At 46.7% G+C, this 20,178-nt stretch overlaps 7 non-coding genes and 28 pseudogenes across 7 annotated transcripts; all 35 read left to right on the top strand.

Annotated features, from left to right (window-relative positions):
• Nucleotides 1-188: 188 nt before the first annotated feature.
• LOC148246724 (5S ribosomal RNA) lies at nucleotides 189-306 on the top strand (annotated as a pseudogene).
• Nucleotides 307-510: 204 nt separating this feature from the next.
• On the top strand, nucleotides 511-629 carry LOC148246723 (5S ribosomal RNA; annotated as a pseudogene).
• A 209-nt stretch (nucleotides 630-838) lies between these two features.
• On the top strand, nucleotides 839-957 carry LOC148246722 (5S ribosomal RNA; annotated as a pseudogene).
• Nucleotides 958-1,520: 563 nt separating this feature from the next.
• LOC148246721 (5S ribosomal RNA) lies at nucleotides 1,521-1,639 on the top strand. Its single transcript, XR_015815291.1, has one exon. It is a non-coding gene; the product is annotated as a 5S ribosomal RNA (ribosomal RNA).
• A 915-nt stretch (nucleotides 1,640-2,554) lies between these two features.
• LOC148246720 (5S ribosomal RNA) lies at nucleotides 2,555-2,673 on the top strand. Its single transcript, XR_015814558.1, has one exon. It is a non-coding gene; the product is annotated as a 5S ribosomal RNA (ribosomal RNA).
• Nucleotides 2,674-3,232: 559 nt separating this feature from the next.
• Nucleotides 3,233-3,351, top strand: LOC148246719 (5S ribosomal RNA; annotated as a pseudogene).
• Nucleotides 3,352-3,909: 558 nt separating this feature from the next.
• On the top strand, nucleotides 3,910-4,028 carry LOC148246718 (5S ribosomal RNA; annotated as a pseudogene).
• Nucleotides 4,029-4,232: 204 nt separating this feature from the next.
• LOC148246717 (5S ribosomal RNA) lies at nucleotides 4,233-4,351 on the top strand (annotated as a pseudogene).
• Nucleotides 4,352-4,884: 533 nt separating this feature from the next.
• On the top strand, nucleotides 4,885-5,003 carry LOC148246716 (5S ribosomal RNA; annotated as a pseudogene).
• A 239-nt stretch (nucleotides 5,004-5,242) lies between these two features.
• LOC148246715 (5S ribosomal RNA) lies at nucleotides 5,243-5,361 on the top strand. The gene has a single exon (XR_015815165.1). It is a non-coding gene; the product is annotated as a 5S ribosomal RNA (ribosomal RNA).
• Nucleotides 5,362-5,922: 561 nt separating this feature from the next.
• LOC148246714 (5S ribosomal RNA) lies at nucleotides 5,923-6,041 on the top strand (annotated as a pseudogene).
• A 563-nt stretch (nucleotides 6,042-6,604) lies between these two features.
• LOC148246713 (5S ribosomal RNA) lies at nucleotides 6,605-6,723 on the top strand (annotated as a pseudogene).
• A 561-nt stretch (nucleotides 6,724-7,284) lies between these two features.
• On the top strand, nucleotides 7,285-7,403 carry LOC148246712 (5S ribosomal RNA; annotated as a pseudogene).
• A 209-nt stretch (nucleotides 7,404-7,612) lies between these two features.
• Nucleotides 7,613-7,730, top strand: LOC148246711 (5S ribosomal RNA; annotated as a pseudogene).
• A 563-nt stretch (nucleotides 7,731-8,293) lies between these two features.
• Nucleotides 8,294-8,412, top strand: LOC148246710 (5S ribosomal RNA; annotated as a pseudogene).
• Nucleotides 8,413-8,617: 205 nt separating this feature from the next.
• LOC148246709 (5S ribosomal RNA) lies at nucleotides 8,618-8,736 on the top strand. The gene has a single exon (XR_015815204.1). It is a non-coding gene; the product is annotated as a 5S ribosomal RNA (ribosomal RNA).
• An 883-nt stretch (nucleotides 8,737-9,619) lies between these two features.
• On the top strand, nucleotides 9,620-9,738 carry LOC148246708 (5S ribosomal RNA; annotated as a pseudogene).
• A 210-nt stretch (nucleotides 9,739-9,948) lies between these two features.
• LOC148246707 (5S ribosomal RNA) lies at nucleotides 9,949-10,067 on the top strand (annotated as a pseudogene).
• Nucleotides 10,068-11,308: 1,241 nt separating this feature from the next.
• Nucleotides 11,309-11,427, top strand: LOC148246706 (5S ribosomal RNA; annotated as a pseudogene).
• Nucleotides 11,428-11,989: 562 nt separating this feature from the next.
• On the top strand, nucleotides 11,990-12,108 carry LOC148246705 (5S ribosomal RNA). Its single transcript, XR_015815761.1, has one exon. It is a non-coding gene; the product is annotated as a 5S ribosomal RNA (ribosomal RNA).
• Nucleotides 12,109-12,671: 563 nt separating this feature from the next.
• Nucleotides 12,672-12,789, top strand: LOC148246704 (5S ribosomal RNA; annotated as a pseudogene).
• Nucleotides 12,790-12,993: 204 nt separating this feature from the next.
• LOC148246703 (5S ribosomal RNA) lies at nucleotides 12,994-13,112 on the top strand (annotated as a pseudogene).
• A 209-nt stretch (nucleotides 13,113-13,321) lies between these two features.
• Nucleotides 13,322-13,440, top strand: LOC148246702 (5S ribosomal RNA; annotated as a pseudogene).
• Nucleotides 13,441-14,003: 563 nt separating this feature from the next.
• On the top strand, nucleotides 14,004-14,122 carry LOC148246701 (5S ribosomal RNA; annotated as a pseudogene).
• A 205-nt stretch (nucleotides 14,123-14,327) lies between these two features.
• LOC148246700 (5S ribosomal RNA) lies at nucleotides 14,328-14,446 on the top strand (annotated as a pseudogene).
• An 881-nt stretch (nucleotides 14,447-15,327) lies between these two features.
• Nucleotides 15,328-15,446, top strand: LOC148246699 (5S ribosomal RNA; annotated as a pseudogene).
• A 209-nt stretch (nucleotides 15,447-15,655) lies between these two features.
• Nucleotides 15,656-15,774, top strand: LOC148246698 (5S ribosomal RNA). The gene has a single exon (XR_015815280.1). It is a non-coding gene; the product is annotated as a 5S ribosomal RNA (ribosomal RNA).
• A 206-nt stretch (nucleotides 15,775-15,980) lies between these two features.
• LOC148246697 (5S ribosomal RNA) lies at nucleotides 15,981-16,099 on the top strand (annotated as a pseudogene).
• A 562-nt stretch (nucleotides 16,100-16,661) lies between these two features.
• LOC148246696 (5S ribosomal RNA) lies at nucleotides 16,662-16,780 on the top strand (annotated as a pseudogene).
• A 205-nt stretch (nucleotides 16,781-16,985) lies between these two features.
• On the top strand, nucleotides 16,986-17,104 carry LOC148246695 (5S ribosomal RNA; annotated as a pseudogene).
• An 882-nt stretch (nucleotides 17,105-17,986) lies between these two features.
• LOC148246694 (5S ribosomal RNA) lies at nucleotides 17,987-18,105 on the top strand (annotated as a pseudogene).
• Nucleotides 18,106-18,312: 207 nt separating this feature from the next.
• LOC148246693 (5S ribosomal RNA) lies at nucleotides 18,313-18,431 on the top strand (annotated as a pseudogene).
• Nucleotides 18,432-18,991: 560 nt separating this feature from the next.
• Nucleotides 18,992-19,110, top strand: LOC148246692 (5S ribosomal RNA). Its single transcript, XR_015815052.1, has one exon. It is a non-coding gene; the product is annotated as a 5S ribosomal RNA (ribosomal RNA).
• Nucleotides 19,111-19,313: 203 nt separating this feature from the next.
• On the top strand, nucleotides 19,314-19,432 carry LOC148246691 (5S ribosomal RNA; annotated as a pseudogene).
• Nucleotides 19,433-19,641: 209 nt separating this feature from the next.
• Nucleotides 19,642-19,760, top strand: LOC148246690 (5S ribosomal RNA; annotated as a pseudogene).
• Nucleotides 19,761-20,178: the final 418 nt, after the last annotated feature.

Here is a 20,178-nt window from a genome sequence, read left to right as displayed (position 1 = left end):
TTTCGACGTTACGCGCGACTTGATTTATGGTCCGCAGGTTTATTCGCAAATGTGAGTCACGGCGCCGTGGCATTTTACTTGATATTAGAACGAGTACGGGAGGTCCAGTGCGCACGCACAAGGAAACAAATGTTGGGAGGAGGAAGAAAAGAGAAGGAGTGTATGTATTTGAAGCGCAAAATTAAACAAGTGGCATCATACCAGCGCTAATGCACTGGATCCCATCAGAACTCTGCAGTTAAGCGTGTTTGGGCGAGAGTAGTACTCGGATGGGTGACCTATTGGGAAGTCCTCGTATCGCAACAATTTTTTTTCAGATGGGTCGTCCGACGTTACGCGCGACTGGAACTATGGTCCGCTGGTTTATACGCAAATGTGAGTCAAGAATCAGAGGCATTTTAATCGATATTAGAACGAGAAGGAGAGGTGCAGTGTGAACGCACAAGGAAACAAATGATGGGAGGGGGGGAGGGAAGAAGGAGTGTATGTATTTTCAACACAAAATTAAACAGGTGCGGTCACACCAGCACAAATGCACCGGATCCCATCAGAACTCCGCAGTTAAGTGTGCTTTGGCGAAAGCAGTACAATGATGGGTTACCTCCTGGGAAGTTCTCGTGTTGCACCCATTTTCTTTTTTTCAGTTGTGCCGTTCGACCTTATGCGCGACCTTAATTATGGTCCGCAGATTTATTCGCAAATATGAGTCACGGCGCCGTGGCATTTTACTTGATATTTGAACGAGAACGAGAGGTGCAGTGCGCACGCACAAGGAAACGAATGACGGGAGGGGGAATAAAGGAGAAGGAGTTTATGTATTTGCAGCACGAAATTAAACAGGTTCGATCATACCAGCACTAATGCACCGGATCCCATCAGAACTCCACAGTTAAGTGTGCTTGGGCGAGAGTATTACTCGAATGGGTTACCTCTTGGGAAGTCCTCGTGTCGCACTAATTTTTTTTTCAGACGGGTCGTTCGACGTTACGCGCGACTGGAACAAGGGTCCACTAGTTTATACGCAAATGTGAGTCAAGAAGCAGGAGCATTTGAATCGATATTAGAACGAGAAAGAGAGATGCAGAGTGCACGCACAAGGAAACAAATGACGGGAGGGGGGATGGAGGTAGAAAAAGTATATGTATTTGCAGCGCAGAATGAAACATGAGCAATCATACCAGCACCAACGCAACGGATTCTATCAGAACTCTGCAAGTTAAAGGTTCTTGGGCGAGAGTAGCACTAGGATGGGTGACTTCCTATGAAGTCCTTATATTTTACCCATTTTCTTAGGAAGTCCTCGTGTTGCACCCATTTTTTTGCAGATGATTCTTTCGACGATACGCGCGACTTGAATTATGGTCCTCAGGTTTATTCGCAAATGTGAGTCACGGCACCGTAGAATTTTACTTGATATTAGAACGAGAACGGGAGGTGCAGTGCGCACGCACAAGGAAACAAATGACGGGAGAGGGGAAGAAAGGGGAATGAGTTTATGTATTTGCAGCGCAAAATTAAACAGGTGCGATCATACCAGCATTAATGCACTGGATCCCATCAGAACTCCGCAGTTAAGTGTGCTTGGGCGGGAGTAGTACTCGGATGGGTGACCTCCTGGGAAGTCCTCGTGTCGCACAAATTTTTTTTTAGACGGGTCGTTCGACGTTACGCGCGACTGGAACTAGGGTCCGCTGGTTTATACGCAAATGTGAGTCAAGAAGCAGGGGCATTTTAATCGATATTAGAACGAGAAGGAGAGGTGCAGAGTGAACGCACAAGGAAACAATTGATGGGAGGGGAAGGGAAGGTGAAGGAGTGTATGTATTTTCAGCACGAAATGAAACAGGTGCGATCATACCAGCACTAATGCAACGGATTCTATCAGAACTCCGTAGGTAAGGGTGCTTGGGCGAAAGTAGTACTTGCAAGGGTTACCTCCTGCGAAGTCCTTATATTTCACCCATTTTCTTGTGAAGTCCTCGTGTTGCACACATTTTTTTACAGATGATTCTTTCGACGTTATGCACGACTTGAATTATGGTCCTCAGGTTTATTCGCAAATGTGAGTCACGGCGCTGTAGCATTTTACTTGATATTAGAACGATAACGGGAGGTGCAGTGCGCACGCACAAGGAAACAAATGACGGGAGGGGGGATGGAGGGAGAAAAAGTGTATGTATTTTCAGCGCAGAATGAAACATGAGCAATCATACCAGCTCCAATGCAACGGATTCTATCAGAACTCCGCAAGTTAAGGGTGCATGGGCGAGAGTAGCACTAGGATGGGTGACCTCCTGCGAAGTCCTTATATTTCACCCATTTTCTTAGGAAGTCCTCTTGTTGCACCCATTTTTTGGCAAATAATTCTTTCGACGATACGCGCGAGTTGAATTATGGTCCTTAGGTTTATTCGCAAATGTGAGTCACGACACCGTAGCATTTTACTTGATATTAGAACGAGCACGGGAGGTGCAGTGTGCACGCACAAGGAAACAAATGACGGGAGGGGGAAGAAAGGAGAAGGAATTTATGTATTTGCGGCGCGAAATTAAACGGGTGCGATCATACCAGCACTAATGCACCGGATCCCATCAGAACTCCGCAGTTAAGTTTGCTTGGGCGAGAGTAGTACTCGGATGGGTGACCTCCTGGGAAGTCCTCGTGTCGCACCAATTTTTTTCAGACGGGTCGTTCGACGTTACGCGCGACTGGAACTGGGGGCCCGCTGGTTTATACGCAAATGTGAGTCAAGAAGAAGAGGCATTTTAATCGATATTAGAACGAGAAGGAGAGGTGTAGTGTGAACGCACAAGGAAACAATTGATGGGAGGGGGAGGGAAGGAGAAGGAGTGTATGTATTTTCAGCACGAAATGAAACAAGTGCGATCATACCAGCACTAATGCAACGGATTCTATCAGAGCCCCGTAGGTAAGGGTGCTTGGGTGAAAGTAGTACTAGCAAGGGTTACCTCCTGCGAAGTCCTTATATTTCACCCATTTTCTTGTGAAGTCCTCGTATTGCACCCATTTTTTTGCAGATGATTCTTTCGACGTTACGCGCGACTTGAATTATGGTCCTCAGGTTTATTCGCAAATTTGAGTCACGACACCGTAGTATTTTACTTGACATTAGAACGAGCACGGCAGGTGCAGTGCGCACGCACAAGGAAACAAATGACGGGAGGGAGAAGAAAGGAGAAGGAGTTTATGTATTTGCAGCGCGAAATTAAACGGGTGAATTCATACCAGCACTAATGCACCGGATCCCATCCGAACTCCGCAGTTAAGTGTGCTTGGGCGAGAGTAGTACTCGGATGGGTGACCTCCTGGGAAGTCCTTGTGTTGCACAAATTTTTTTTCAGACGGGTCGTTCGACGTTACGCGCGACTGGAACTATGGTCCGCTGGTTTATACGCAAATGTCAGTCAAGAATCAGGGTTATTTTAATCGATATTAGAACGAGAAGGAGAGGTGCAGTGTGAACGCACAAGGAAACAAATGATGGGAGGGGGGGAGGGAAGAAGGAGTGTATGTATTTTCAGCACGAAATGAAACAGGTGCGATTATACCAGCACTAATGCATCGGATTCTATCAGAACTCCATAGGTAAGGGTGCTTGGGCGAGAGTAGTACTAGCATGGGTTACCTCCTGCGAAGTCCTTATATTTCACCCATTTTCTTGTGAAGTCCTCGTGTTGCACCCATCTTTTTGTAGATGATTCTTTCGACGTTACACGCGACTTGATTTATGGTCTGCAGGTTTATTCGCAAATGTGAGTCACGGCGCCGTGGCATTTTACTTGATATTAGAACGACTACGGGAGGTGCAGTTCGCACGCACAAGGAAACAAATGACGGGATGGGGAAGAAAAGAGAAGGAGTTTATGTATTTGCAGCGTAAAATTAAACAGGTGTGATTATACCAGCACTAATGCACTGGATCCCATCAGAACTCTGCAGTTAAGCATGCTTGGGAGAAAATAGTTCTCGGATGGGTGACCTCTTGGGAAGTCCTCGTATCGCAACAATTTTTTTTTAGATGGGTCGTTCGACGTTACGCGCGACTGGAACTATGGTCCGCTTGTTTATACGCAAATGTGAGTCATGAATCAGGGACTTTTTAATCGATATTAGAACGAGAAGGAGAGGTGCAGTGTGAACGCACAAGGAAACAAAAGATGGGAGGGGGGGAGGGAAGAAGGAGTGTTTGTATTTTCAGCACGAAATGAAACAGGTGCGGTCACACCAGCACAAATGCACCGGATCCCATCAGAACTCCACAGTTAAGTGTGCTTTGGCGAAAGTAGTACAATGATGGGTTACCTCCTCGGAAGTTCTGGTGTTGCACCCATTTTCTTTTTTTCAGATGTGCCGTTCGACGTTACGCGCGACTTTAATTATGGTTCGCAGATTTATTCGCAAATGTGAGTCATGGCGCCGTGGCATTTTACTTGATATTTGAACGAGAACGAGAGGTGCAGTGCGCACGCACAAGGAAACAAATGAAGGGAGTGGGAAGAAAGGAGAAGGAGTTTATGTATTTGCAGTGCGAAATTAAACATGTGCGATCATACCAGTACTAATGCACCGGATCCCATCAAAACTTCGCAGTTAAGTGTGCTTGGGAGAGAGCATTACTCGGATGGGTGACATCCTGAGAAGTCCTCGTGTCGCACTAATTTTTTTCTAGACGGGTCATTCGACGTTACGCGTGACTGGAACTAGGGTCCGCTGGTTTATACGCAAATGTGAGTCAAGAAGCAGGGGCATTTTAATCGATATTAAAACGAGAATGAGAGATGCAGAGTGCACGCACAAGGAAACAATTGATGGGAGGGGGAGGGAAGGAGAAGGAGTGCATGTATTTTCAGCACGAAATGAAACAGGTGCGATCATACCAGCACTAATGCAACGGATTCTATCAGAACTCCGTAGGTAAGGGTGCTTGGGCGAGAGTAGTACTAGCATGGGTTACCTCCTGGGAAGTCCTTATATTTCACCCATTTTCTTGTGAAGTCCTCGTGTTGCACCCATCTTCTTTTTTTCAGATGTGCCGTTCGACGTTACGCGCGACTTTAATTATGGTCCGCAGATTTATTCGCAAATGAGAGTCACGGCACCGTGGCATTTTACTTGATATTTGAACGAGAACGAGAGGTGCAGTGCGCACGCACAAGAAAACAAATGACGGGAGGGGGAAGAAAGGAGAAGGAGTTTATGTATTTGCAGCGTTGAATTAAACGGGTGCGATCATACCAGCACTAATGCACCGGATCCCATCAGAACTCCGCAGTTATGTGTGCTTGGGCGAGAGTAGTACTCGGATGGGTGACCTCCTGGGAAGTCCATGTGTCGCACCAATTTTTTTTCAGACGGGTCGTTCGACATTACGCACGACTGGAACTAGGGTCCGCTGGTTTATACGCAAATGTGAGTCAAGAAGCAGGGGCATTTTAATCAATATTAGAACGAGAAGGAGAGATGCAGAGTGCACGCACAAGGAAACAAATGACGGGAGGGGGGATGGAGGGAGAAAAAGTGTATGTATTTGCAGCGCATAATGAAACATGAGCAATCATACCAGCACCAATGCAACGGATTCTATCAGAACTCCGCAAGTTAAGGGTGCTTGGGCGAGAGTAGCACTAGGATGGGTGACCTCCTGCGTAGTTCTTATATTTCACCAATTTTCTTAGGAAGTCCTCGTGTTGCACCCATTTTTTTGCAGATGATTGTTTCGACGATACGCGCGACTTGAATTATAGTCCTCAGGATTATTCGCAAATGTGAGTCACGGCACCGTAGCATTTTACTTGATATTAGAACGAGCACGGAAAGTGCAGTGCGCACGCACAAGGAAACAAATGACGGGAGGGGGAAGAAAGGAGAATGAGTTTATGTATTTGCAGCTCGAAATTAAACGGGTGCGATCATACCAGCATTAATGCACCGGATCCCATCAGAACTTCGCAGTTAAGTGTGCTTGGGCGAGAGTAGTACTCTCATGGGTGACCTCTTGGGAAATCCTCGTGTCGCACCAATTTTTTTTAAGACGGGTCGTTCGACGTTACGCGCGACTGGAAATGGAGTCCGCTGGTTTATACGCAATTGTGAGTCAAGAAGCAGGGGCATTTTAATCGATATTAGAAGGAGATGGAGAGGTGCAGTGTGAACACACAAGGAAACAATTGATGGGAGGGGGAGGAAAGGAGAAGGAGTGTATGTATTTTCAGCACGAAATGAAACAGGTGCGATCATACCAGCACTAATGCAACGGATTCTATCAGAACTCCGTAGGTAAGGGTGCTTGGGCGAGAGTAGTACTAGCATGGGTTACCTCCTTCGAAGTCCTTATATTTCACCCATTTTCTTGTGAAGTCCTCGTGTTGCACCCATCTTCTCTTTTTCAGATGTGCCGTTCGACGTTACCCGCGACTTTAATTATGGTCCGCAGATTTATTCGCAAATGAGAGTCACGGCACCGTGGCATTTTACTTGATATTTGAACGAGAACGAGAGGTGCAGTGCGCACGCACAAGGAAACAAATGACGGGAGGGGGAAGAAAGGAGAAGGAGTTTATGTATTTGCAGCGTTGAATTAAATGGGTGCGATCATACCAGCACTAATGCACCGGATCCCATCAGAACTCCGCAGTTATGTGTGCTTGGGCGAAAGTAGTACTCGGATGGGTGACCTACTGGGAAGTCCTCGTGTCGCACCAATTTTTTTTCAGACGGGTCGTTCGATGTTACGCGCGACTGGAACTAGGGTCCGCTGGTTTATACGCAAATGTGAGTAAAGAAGCAGGGGCATTTTAATCGATATTAGAATGAGAAGGGGAGAAGCAGAGTGGACGCACAAGGAAACAAATGACGGGAGGGGGGATGGAGGGAGAAAAAGTGTATGTATTTGCAGCGCATAATGAAACATGAGCAATCATACCAGCACCAACGCAACGGATTCTATCAGAACTCCGCAAGTTAAGGGTGCTTGGGCGAGAGTAGCACTAGGATGGGTGACCTCCTGCGAAGTCCTTATATTTCACCTATTTTCTTAGGAAGTCCTCGTGTTGCACCCATTTTTTTGCAGATGATTCTTTCGACGATACGCGCGACTTGAATTATGGTCCTCAGGTTTATTCGCAAATGTGAGTCACGGCACCGTAGCATTTTACTTGATATTAGAACGAGCACGAGAGGTGTAGTGCGCGCGCACAAGGAAACAAATGACGGGAGACGGAAGAAAGGAGAAGGAGTTTATGTATTTGCAGCGTGGAATTAAACGGGTGCGATCATACCAGCACAAATGCACCGGATCTCATCAGAACTCCGCAGTTAAGTGTGCTTTGGCGAAAGTAGTACAGTGATGGGTTACCTCCTGGGAAGTTCTCGTGTTACACCCATTTTCTTTTTTTCAGATGTGCCGTTCGACGTTACGCACGACTTTAATTATGGTCCGCAGATTTATTCGTAAATTTAAGTCACGGCGCCGTGGCATTTTACTTGATATTTAAACGAGATCGAGAGGTGCAGTGCGTACGCACAAGGAAACAAATGACGGGAGGGGGAAGATAGGAGAAGGAGTTTATGTATTTGCTGCGCAAAATTAAACAGGTGCGATCATACCAGCACAAATGCAGCGGATCCCATCAGAACTCCACAGTTAAGTGTGCTTGGGCGGGAGTAGTACTCGGATGGGTGACCTCTTGACAGGCCTCGTGTCGCACTAATTTTTTTTTTCCGACGGGTCGTTCGACGTTACGCGCGACTGGAACTAGGGTCCACTAGTTTATACGCAAATGTGAGTCAAGAAGCAGGGGTATTTTAATCGATATTAGAACGAGAAGGAGAGAAGCAGTGTGCACGCACAAGGAAACAAATGACGGGAGGGGGGATGGAGGGAGAAAAAGTGTATGTATTTGCAGCGCAGAATGAAACATGAACAATCATACCAGCACCAATGCAACGGATTCTATCAGAACTCTGCAAGTTAAAGGTGCTTGGGCGAGTGTAGCACTAGGATGGGTGACCTCCTGCAAAGTCCTTATAATTCACCCATTTTCTTAGGAAGTTCTCGTGTTGCACCCATTTTTTTGCAGATGATTCTTTCGACGATACGCGCGACTTGAATTATGGTCATCAGGTTTATTCGCAAATGTGAGTCACGGCACCGTAGCATTTTACTTGATATTAGAACGAGCACGGGAGGTGCAGTGCGCACGCACAAGGAAATAAATGACGGGAGGGGGAAGAAAGGGAAAGGAGTTTATGTATTTGCAGCGCGGAATCAACCGGGTGCGATCATACCAACACTAATGCACCGGATCCAATCAGAACTCCGCAGTTAAGTGTGCTTGTGCGAGAGTAGTACTCGGATGGGTGACCTCCTGGGAAGTCCTCGTGTCGCAACAATTTTTTTTCAGACGGGTCGTTCGACGTTACGCGCGACTGGAACTAGGGTCCGCTGGTTTATACGCAAATGTGAGTCAAGAAGCAGGGGCATTTTAATCGATATTATAACGAGAATGAGAGGTAGTGTGTGAACGCACAAGGAAACAAATGACGGGAGGGGGAAGAAAGTAGAAGGAGTGTATGTATTTGCAGCGCGAAATTAAACAGGTGCGATCATACCAGCACTAAAGCTCCGGATCCCATCAGAACTCCGCAGTTAAGTGTGCTTGGGCGGGAGTAGTACTCGAAAGGGTGACCACTTGGGAAGCCCTCGTGTTGCACCAATTTTTTTTTCAGATGGGTTGTTCGACGTTACGCGCGAATGGAATTATAAACCGCTGGTTCGTTTGCAAAGGTGAGTCATGGTGCCGGGGCATATTACTTGATATTAGATCGAGAAAGAAAGATGCAGAGTGCACGCACAAGGAAACAAATGATCGGAGGGGGGATGGGAGGAGAAAGAGTGTATGTATTTGCAGTGCAGAATGAAACATGAGGGATCATACCAGCACTAATGCAACGGATTCTATCAGAACTCCGCAGTTAAGGGTGCTTGGGCGAGAAAAGTACTCCGATGGGTGACCTCCTGCGAAGTCCTTATATTTCACCCATTTTCTTGGGAGGTCCTCGTGTTGCACCCATCTTTTTGCAGATGATTCTTTCGAAGTTACGCGCGACTTGATTTATGGTCCGCAGGTTTATTCGCAAATGTGAGTCACGGCGCCGTGGCATTTTACTTGATATTAGAACGAGTACGGGAGGTGCATTGCGCACGCACAAGGAAACAAATGACGGGATGAGGAAGAAAAGAGAATGAGTGTATGTATTTGAAGCGCAAAGTTAAACAAGTGGCATCATAACAGCACTACTGCACTGGATCCCATCAAAACTCTGCAGTTAAGTGTGCTTGGGCGAGAGTAGCACTCGGATGGGTGACCTCTTGGGAAGTCCTCGTATCGCAACAAGTTTTTTTCAGATGGGTCGTTCGACGTTACGCGCGACTGGAACTATGGTCCGCTGGTTTATACGCAAATGTGAGTCAAGAATCAGGGGCATTTTCATCGATATTAGAACGAGAAGGAGAGGTGCAGTGTGAATGCACAAGGAAACAAATGATGGGAGGGGGGAGGGAAGAAGGAGTGTATGTATTTTTCGCACGAAATTAAATAGGTGCGGTCACACCAGCACAAATGCACCGGATCCCATCAGAACTCCGCAGTTAAGTGTGCTTTGGCGAAAATAGTACAATGATGGGTCACCTCCAGGGAAGTTCTCGTGTTGCACCCATTTTTTTTTTTTTCAGATGTGCCGTTCGACGTTACGCGCGATTTTAATTATGGTCCGCAGATTTATTCGCAAATGTGAGTCACGGCGCCGTGGCATTTTACTTGATATTTGAACGAGAACGAGAGGTGCAGTGCGCATGCACAAGGAAACAAATGACGGGAGGGGGAAGAAAGGAGAAGGAGTTTATGTATTTGCAGCGCGAAATTAAACTGGTGCGATCATACCAGCACTAATGCACCGAATCCCATCATAACTCTGCAATTAAGTGTGCTTGGGCGAGAGTAGTACTCGGATGGTTGACCTCCTGGGAAGTCCTCGTGTCGCACTAATTTTTTTTTTCAGACGGGTCGTTCGACGTTACGCGCGACTGGAACTAGGGTCCACTGGTTTATACGCAAATGTGAGTCAAGAAGCAGGGGCATTTTAATCGATATTAGAAAGAGAAGGAGAGATGCAGAGTGCACGCACAGGGCAACAAATGACGGGAGGGGGGATGGAGGGGGAAAAAGTGTATGTATTTGCAGCGCAGAATGAAACATGAGCAATCATACCAGCACCAATGCAATGGATTCTATCAGAACTCCGCCAGTTAAGGGTGCTTGGGCGAAAGTAGCACTAGGATGGGTGACCTCCTGCGAAGTCCTTATATTTCACCCATTTTCTTAGGAAGTCCTCGTGTTGCACCCATTTTTTTGCAGATGATTCTTTCGACGATACGCGCGACTTGAATTATGGTCCTCAGGTTTATTTGCAAATATGAGTCACGGCGCCGTGGCATTTTACTTGATATTAGAACAAGTACGGGAGGTGCAGTGCGCACGCACAAGGAAACAAATGACGGATGAGGAAGAAAAGAGAATGAGTGTATGTATTTGAAGCGCAAAATTAAACAAGTGGCATCATACCAGCACTAATGCACTGGATCCCATCATAACTCCGCAGTTAAGTGTTTTTGGGCGAGAGTAGTACTCGGATGGGTGACCTCCTGAGAAGTCCTTGTGTCGCACTAATTTTTTTTCAGACGGGTCGTTCGATGTTACGCGCGACTGGAACTAGGGTCCCCTGGTTCATACGCAAATTTGAGTCAAGAAGCAGAGGCATTTTAATCGATATTAGAACGAGAATGAGAGATGCAGAGTGCACGCACAAGGAAACAAATGACGGGAGGGGGGATGGAGGGAGAAAAAGTGTATGTATTTGCAGCGCAGAATGAAACATGAGCAATCATACCAGCACCAATGCAACGGATTCTATCAGAACTCCACAAGTTAAGGGTGCTTGGGCGAGAGTAGCACTAGGATGGGTGACCTCATGCGAAGTCCTTATATTTCACCCATTTTCTCAGGAAGTCCTCGTGTTGCACCCATTTTTTTGCAGATGATTCTTTTGACGATACGTGCGACTTGAATTATTGTCCTCAGGTTTATTCGCAAATGTGAGTCACGACACCATAGCATTTTACTTGACATTAGAACGAGCACGGGAGGTGCAGTGCGCACGCACAAGGAAACAAATGACGGGAGGGGGAAGAAAGGGGAAGGAATTTATGTATTTGCAGCGCATATTAATCAGGTGCGATCATACCAGCACTAATGCACCGGATCCCATCAGAACTCCGCAGTTAAGTGTGCTTGGGCGAGAGTAGTACTCGGATGGGTGAGCTCTTGGGAAGTCCTCGTGTCGCACTAATTTTTTTTTTAGACGGGTCGTTCGACGTTACACGCGACTGGAACTAGGGTCCACTGGTTTATACGCAAATGTGAGTCAAGAAGCAGGGGCATTTTAATCGATGTTAGAATGAGAAAGAGAGATGCAGAGTGCACGCACAAGGAAACAAATGACGAGAGGGGGGGTGGAGGGAGAAAAAGTGTATGTATTTGCAGCGCAGAATGAAACATGAGGAATCATACCAGTTCCAATGCAACGGATTCTATCAGAACTTCGCAAGTTAAGGGTGCTTGGGCGAGAGTAGCACTAGGATGGGTGACCTCCTGCGAAGTCCTTATATTACACCCATTTTCTTAGGAAGTCCTCGTGTTGCACCAATTTTTTTGCAGATGATTCTTTCGACGATACGCGCGACTTGAATTATGGTCCTCAGGTTTATTCGCAAATGTGAGTTACGGCACCGTAGCATTTTTCTTGATAATAGAACGAGCACGGGAGGTGCAGTGCGCACGCACAAAGAAACAAATGACGGGAGGGGAAAGAAAGGAGAAGGAGTTTATGTAGTTGCAGCGCGAAATTAAACTGGTGCGATCATACCAGCACTAATGCACCGGATCCCATCAGAACTCCGCAGATAAGTGTGCTTGGGCGAGAGTAGTACTCGGATGGGTGACCTCCTGGGAAGTCCTCGTGTTGCACTAATTTTTTTTTTCAGACGGGTCGTTTTACGTTACGCGCGACTGGAACTAGAGTCCACTGGTTTATACGCAAATGTGAGTCAAGAAGCAGGGACATTTTAATCAATATTAGAATGAGAAGGAGAGATGCAGAGTGCACGCACAAGGAAACAAATGACGGGAGGGGGGATGGAAGGAGAAAGAGTGTATGTATTTGCAGTGCAGAATGAAACATGAGGGATCATACCAGCACTAATGCAACGGATTCTATCAGAACTCCGCAGTTAAGGGTGCTTGGGCGAGAAAAGTACTCGGATGGGTGACCTCCAGTGAAGTCCTTATATTTCACCCATTTTCTTGGAAGGTCCTCGTGTTGCACCCATCTTTTTGCAGATGATTCTTTCGACATTACGCGCGACTTGATTTATGGTCCGCAGGTTTATTCGCAAATTTGAGTCACGGCGCCGTGGCATTTTACTTGATATTAGAACGAGTACGGGAGGTGCAGTGCGCACGCACAAGGAAACAAATGACGGGAGGAGGAAGAAAAGAGAAGGAGTGTATGTATTTGAAGCGCAAAATTAAACAAGTGGCATCATACCAGCACTAATGCACTGGATCCCATCAGAACTCTGCAGTTAATTGTGCTTGGGCGAGAGTAGTACTCGGATGGGTGACCTCTTGGGAAGTCCTCGTATCGCAACAATTTTTTTTCAGATGGGTCGTTCGACGTTACGCGCGATTGGAACTATGGTCCGCTGGTTTATACGCAAATGTGAGTCAAAAATAAGGGGCATTTTTATCGATATTACAACGAGAAGGATATGTGCAGTGTGAACGCACAAGGAAACAAATGATGGGAGGGGGGGAGGGAAGAAGGAGTGTATGTATTCTCAGCACGAAATTAAACAGGTGCGGTCACACCAGCACAAATGCACCAGATCCCATCAGAACTCCGAAGTTAAATGTGCTTTGGCGAAAGTAGTACAATGATGGGTTCCCTCCTAGGAAGTTCTCGTATTGCACCCATTTTCTTTTTTTTAGATGTGCCGTTCGACGTTACGCGCGACTTTAATTATGGTCCGCAGATTTATTCGCAAATGTGGGTCACGGTGCCATGGCATTTTACTTGATATTTGAACGAGAACGAGAGGTGCAGTGCGCACGCACAAGGAAACAAATGACGGGAGGGGGAAGAAAGGAGAAGGAGTTTATGTATTTGCAGTGCGAAATTAAACTGGTGAGATCATACCAGCACTAATGCACCAGATCCCATCAGAACTCCGCAGATAAGTGTGCTTGGGCGAGAGTAGTACTCGGATGGGTGACCTCCTGGGAAGTCCTCATGTCGCACTAATTTTTTTTTCCAGACGAGTCGTTCGACGTTATGCGCGACTGGAACTAGGGTCCACTGGTTTATACGCAAATGTGAGTCAAGAAGCAGGGGCATTTTAATCGATATTAGAACGAGAATGAGAGATGCAGAGTGCACGCACAAGGAGACAAATGACGGGAGGAGGGATGGAGGGAGAAAAAGTGTATGTATTTACAGCGCAGAATGAAACATGAGCAATCATACCAGCACCAATGCAACGGATTCTATCAGAACTCCGCAAGTTAGGGGTGCTTGGGCGAGAGTAGCACTAGGATGGGTGACCTCCTGCGAAGTCCTTATATTTCACCCATTTTCTTAGGCAGTCTGCGTGTTGCACCCATTTTTTTGCAGATGATTCTTTCGACGATACGCGTGACTTGAATTATGGTCCTCAGGTTTATTCGCAAATGTGAGTCACGGCACCGTAGCATTTTACTTGATATTAGAACGAGCACGGGATGTGCAGTGCGCACGCACAAGGAAACAAATGGCGGGAGGGGGAAGAAAGGAGAATGAGTTTATGTATTTGCAGCGCGAAATTAAACAGGTGCGATCATAACAACACTAATGCACCGGATCCCATCAGAACTCCGCAGTTAAGTGTGCTTGGGCGAGATTAGTACTCAAATGGGTGACCTCCTGGGAAGTCCTCGTGTCACACCAATTTTTTTTCAGACGGGTCGTTCGACGTTACGCGCGTCTGGAACTAGGGTCCGCTGGTTTAAACGTAAATGTGTGTCTAGAAGCAGGGGTATTTTAATCGATATTAGAACGAGAATGAGAGGTGAAGTGTGAACGCACAAGGAAACAAATGACGGGAGGGGGAAGAAAGGAGATGGAGTGTATGTATTTGCAGCGCAAAACTAAACAGGTGCGATCATACTAGCACTAAAGCTCTGGATCCCATCAGAACTCCGCAGTTAAGTGTGCTTGGGTGAGGGTATTACTCGGATGGGTGACCACTTGGGAAGCCCTCGTGTTGCTCCTATTTTTTTCGAATGGGTTGTTGGACGTTACGCGCGAATGGAATTATAATCCGCTGGTTCATTTGCAAAGGTGAGTCACGGTGCCGGGGCATATTACTTGACATTAGAACGAGAAAGAGAGATGCAGAGTGCACGCACAAGGAAACAAATGACGGGAGGGGGATGGAAGGAGAAAGAGTGTATGTATTTACAGTGCAGAATGAAATATGAGGGATAATACCAGGACTAATGCAACGGATTCTATCAGAACTCCGCAGTTAAGGGTGCTTGGGCGAGAAAAGTACTCGGATGGGTGACCTCCTGCGAAGTCCTTATATTTCACCCATTTTCTTGGGAGGTCCTCGTGTTGCACCCATCTTTTTGCAGATGATTCTTTCGACGTTACGCGCGACTTGATTTATGGTCCGCACGTTTATTCGCAAATTTGAGTCACGGCGCCGTGGCATTTTACTTGATATTAGAACGAGTACGGGAGGTGCAGTGCGCACGCACAAGGAAACAAATGACGGGAGGAGGAAGAAAAGAGAAGGAGTGTATGTATCTGAAGCGCAAAATTAAACAAGTGGCATCATAGCAGCACTAATGCACTGGATCCCATCAGAACTCTGCAGTTAAGTGTGCTTGGGCGAGAGTAGTACTCGGATGGGTGGCCTCTTGGGAAGTCTTCATATCGCAACAATTTTTTTTCAGATGGGTCGTTTGACGTTACGCGCGACTGGAACAATGGTCCGCTGGTTTATACGCAAATGTGAGTCAGAAATCAAGGGCATTTTTATCGATATTAGAACGAGAACGAGAGGTGCAGTGTGAACGCACAAGGAAACAAATGATGGGAGGGGGGGAGGGAAGAAGGAGTGTATGTATTTTCAGCACCAAATTAAACAGGTGCAGTCACACCAGCACAAATGCACCGGATCCCATCAGAACTCCAAAGTTAAGTGTGCTTTGGCGAAAGTATTACAACGATGGGTTACCTCCTGGGAAGTTCTCGTGTTGCACCCATTTTCTTTTTTTTAGATGTGCCGTTCGACGTTATGCGCGACTTTAATTATGGTCCGCAGATTTATTCGCAAATGTGAGTCACGGCGCCGTGGCATTTTACTTGATATTTGAACGAGAACGAGAGGTGCAGTGCGCACGCACATGGAAACAAATGACGGGAGGGGGAAGAAAGGAGAAGGAGTTTATGTATTTGCAGCGCGAAATTAAACTGGTGCAATCATACCAGCACTAATGCACCGGATCCCATCAGAACTCCGCAGATAAGTGTGCTTGGGCGAGAGTAGTACTCGGATGGGTGACCACCTGGGAAGCCCTCGTGTTGCTCCTATTTTTTTTCGGATGGGTTGTTCGACGTTACGCGCGAATGGAATTATAAACCGCTGGTTCATTTGCAAAGGTGAGTCACGGTGCCGGGGCATATTACTTGATATTAGAACGAGAAAGAGAGATGCAGAGTGCATGCACAAGGAAACAAATGACGGGAGGGGGGATGGAAGGAGAAAGAGTTTCTGTATTTGCAGCGCAAAATTAAACGGGTGCGATCATACCAGCACTAATGCACCGGATCCCATCAGAACTCCGCAGTTACGTGTGCTTGGGCGAGAGTAATACTCAGATGGGTGACCTCTTGGGAAGTCCTCGTGCAGCACTAATATTTTTTTCAGACGGGTCGTTCGACGTTACGCGCGACTGGAACTAGGGTCCACTGGTTTATACGCAAATGTGAGTCAAGAAGCAGGGGCATTTTAATTGATATTAGAACGAGAAAGAGAGATGCAGAGTGCACGCACAAGGAAACAAATGACGGGAGGGGGGATGGAGGGAGAAAAAGTGTATGTATTTGCAGCACAGAATGAAACATGAGCAATCATACCAGCACCAATGCAACGGATTCTATCAGAACTCCGCAAGTTAGGGGTGCTTGGGCGAGAGTAGCACTAGGATGGGTGACCTCCTGCGAAGTCCTTATATTTCACCCATTTTCTTAGGCAGTCCGCGTGTTGCACCCATTTTTTTGCAGATGATTCTTTCGACGATACGCGCGACTTGAATTATGGTCCTCAGGTTTATTCGCAAATGTGAGTCACAGCACCGTAGCATTTTACTTGATATTAGAACGAGCACGGGAGGTGCAGTGCGCACGCACAAGGAAACAAATGGCGGGAGGGGGAAGAAAGGAGAATGAGTTTATGTATTTGCAGCGCGAAATTAAACAGGTGCGATCATAACAGCACTAATGCACCGGATCCCATAAGAACTCCGCAGTTAAGTGTGCTTGGGCGAGATTAGTACTCAAATGGGTGACCTCCTCGGAAGTCCTCGTGTCGCACCAATTTTTTTTCAGACGGGTCGTTCGACGTTACGCGCGTCTGGAACTAGGGTCCGCTGGTTTAAACGCAAATGTGTGTCAAGAAGGAGGGGCATTTTAATCGATATTAGAACGAGAATGAGAGGTGAAGTGTGAACGCATAAGGAAACAAATGACGGGAGGGGGAAGAAAGGAGATGGAGTGTATGTATTTGCAGCGCGAAACTAAACAGGTGCGATCATACTAGCACTAAAGCTCCGGATCCCATCAGAACTCCGCAGTTAAGTGTGCTTGGGCGAGGGTATTACTCGGATGGGTGACCACTTGGGAAGCCCTCGTGTTGCTCCTATTTTTTTTCGGATGGGTTGTTGGACGTTACACGCGAATGGAATTATAATCCACTGGTTCATTTGCAAAGGTGAGTCACGGTGCCAGGGCATATTACTTGATATTAGAACGAGAAAGAGAGATGCAGAGTGCACGCACAAGGAAACAAATGACGGGAGGGGGGATGGAAGGAGAAAGAGTGTATGTATTTACAGTGCAGAATGAAACATGAGGGATAATACCAGGACTAATGCAACGGATTCTATCAGAACTCCGCAGTTAAGGGTGCTTGGGCGAGAAAAGTACTCGGATGGGTGACCTCCTGCGAAGTCCTTATATTTCACCCATTTTCTTGGGAGGTCCTCGTGTTGCAACCATCTTTTTGCAGATGATTCTTTCGACGTTATGCGCGACTTGATTTATGGTCCGCAGGTTTATTCGCAAATTTGAGTCACGGCGCCGTGGCATTTTACTTGATATTAGAACGAGTACGGGAGGTGCAGTGCGGCGTACAAGGAAACAAATGACGGGAGGAGGAAGAAAAGAGAGGGAGTGTATGTATCTGAAGCGCAAAATTAAACAAGTGGCATCATAGCAGCACTAATGCACTGGATCCCATCAGAACTTCTCAGTTAAGTGTGCTTGGGCGAGAGTAGTACTCGGATGGGTGGCCTCTTGGGAAGTCCTCATATCGCAACAATTTTTTTTCAGATGGGTCGTTCGACGTTACGCGCGACTGGAACAATGGTCCGCTGGTTTATACGCAAATGTGAGTAAAAAATCAGGGGCATTTTTATCGATATTAGAACGAGAACGAGAGGTGCAGTGTGAACGCACAAGGAAACAAATGATGGGAGGGGGGGAGGGAAGAAGGAGTGAATGTATTTTCAGCACCAAATTAAACAGGTGCGGTCACACCAGCACAAATGCACCGGATCCCATCAGAACTCCGAAGTTAAGTGTGCTTTGGCGAAAGTAGTACACTGATGGGTTACCTCCTGGGAAGTTCTCGTGTTGCACTCATTTTCTTTTTTTCAGATGTGCCGTTCGACGTTATGTGCAACTTTAATTATGGTTCGCAGATTTATTCGCAAATGTGAGTCACGGCGCTGTGGCATTTTACTTGATATTTGAACGAGAACGAGAGGTGCAGTGCGCACACACAAGGAAACAAATGACGGGAGGGGGAAGAAAGGAGAAGGAGTTTATGTTTGCAGCGCGAAATTAAACTGGTGCGATCATACCAGCACTAATTCACCGGATCCCATCAGAACTCCGCAGTTAAGTGTGCTTGGGAGAGAGTAGTACTCGGATGGGTGAACTCTTGGGAAGTCCTCGTGTTGCACATATTTTTTTTCAGACTGGTCGTTCGACGTTATTCGCGATTGGAACTAAGGTCCGGTGGTTTATACGCAAATGTGAGTCAAGAAGCAGGGTTATTTTAATCGATATTAGAACGAGAAGCAGAGATGCAGAGTGCACGCACAAGGAAACAAATGACGGGAGGGGGGATGGAGGGAGAAAAAGTGTATGTATTTGCAGCGCAGAATGAAACATGAGCAATCATACCAGCACCAATGCACGGGATTCTATTAGAACTCCGCAGTTAAGGGTGCTTGGGCGAGAAAAGTACTCGGAAGGGTGACCTCCTGCGAAGTTCTTATATTTCACCCATTTTCTTAGGAAGTACTCGTGTTGCACCCATTTTTTTGCAGATGATTCTTTCGACGATACGCGCAACTTGAATTATGGTCCTCAGGTTTATTCGCAAATGTGATTCATGGCACCGTAGTATTTTACTTGATATTAGAACGAGCACGGGAGGTGCAGTGCGCACGCACAAGGAAACAAATGACGGGAGGGGAAAGAAAGGAGAAGGAGTTTATGTATTTGCAGCGCGAAATTAAACGGGTGCGATCATACCAGCACTAATGCACTGGATCCCATCAGAACTCTGCAGTTAAGTGTGCTTGGGCGAGAGTAGTACTCGGATGGGTGACCTCATGGGAAGTCCTCGTGTCGCACCAATTTTTTTTCAGACGGGTCATTCGACGTTATGCGCGACTGGAACTATGGTCCGCTGGTTTATACGCAAATGTGAGTCAAGAATTAGGGGCATTTTAATCGATATTAGAACGAGAAGGAGAGGTGCAGTGTGAACTCACAAGGAAACAAATGATGGGAGGGGGGAGGGAAGAAGGAGTGTATGTATTTTCAGCACGAAAATAAACAGGTGCGGTCACACCAGCACAAATGCACCAGATCCCATCAGAACTACGCAGTTAAGTGTGCTTTGGCGTAGGTAGTACAATGATGGGTTACCTCTTGGGAAGTTCTCGTGTTGCACCCATTTCCTTTTTTTCAGATGTGCCGTTCGACGTTACGCGCGACTTTAATTATGGTCCGCAGATTTATTCGCTAATGTGAGTCACGGTGCCGTGGCATTTTACTTGATATTTGAACGAGAACGAGAGGTGCAGTGCGTACGCACAAGGAAACAAATGACGGGAGGGGGAAGAAAGGAGAAGGAGTTTATCCATTTGCAGCGCGAAATTAATCAAGTGCGATCATACCAGCACTAATGCACCGGATACCATCAGAACTCCGCTGTTAAGTGTGCTTGGGCGAGAGTAGTACTTGGATGGGTGACCTCCTGGGAAGTCCTCGTGTCGCACTAATTTTTTTTTCAGACGGGTCGTATGACGTTGCGGGCGACTGGAACTAGGGTCCACTGGTTTATACGCAAATGTGAGTCAAGAAGCAGGGACATTTTAGTCGATATTAGAACGAGAAGGAGAAGTGCAGTGTGAATGCACAAGGAAACAATTGATGGGATGGGGAGGGAAGGAGAATGAGTGTATGTATTTTCAGCGCGAAATGAAACAGGTGCGATCATACCACACTAATGCAATGGATTCTATCAGAACTCCGTAGGTAAAGGTGCTTGGGCGAGAGTAGTACTAGCATGGGTTACCTCCTTCTAAGTCCTTATATTTCACCCATTTTCTCGTGAAGTCCTCGTGTTACACCCATTTTTTTGCAGATGATTCTTTCGACGTTACGCGCGACTTGAATTATGGTCCTCAGGTTTATTCG

The sequence above is a fragment of the Carica papaya genome, chromosome 8 (genome assembly GCF_054855325.1).
Source record: "Carica papaya isolate Zhongbai chromosome 8, ASM5485532v1, whole genome shotgun sequence".
In the NCBI taxonomy this organism is placed as follows: domain Eukaryota; kingdom Viridiplantae; phylum Streptophyta; class Magnoliopsida; order Brassicales; family Caricaceae; genus Carica; species Carica papaya.
The sequence above is the reverse complement of the archived record's forward strand: the minus strand, read 5'-3'. Positions and strand labels throughout refer to the sequence as shown.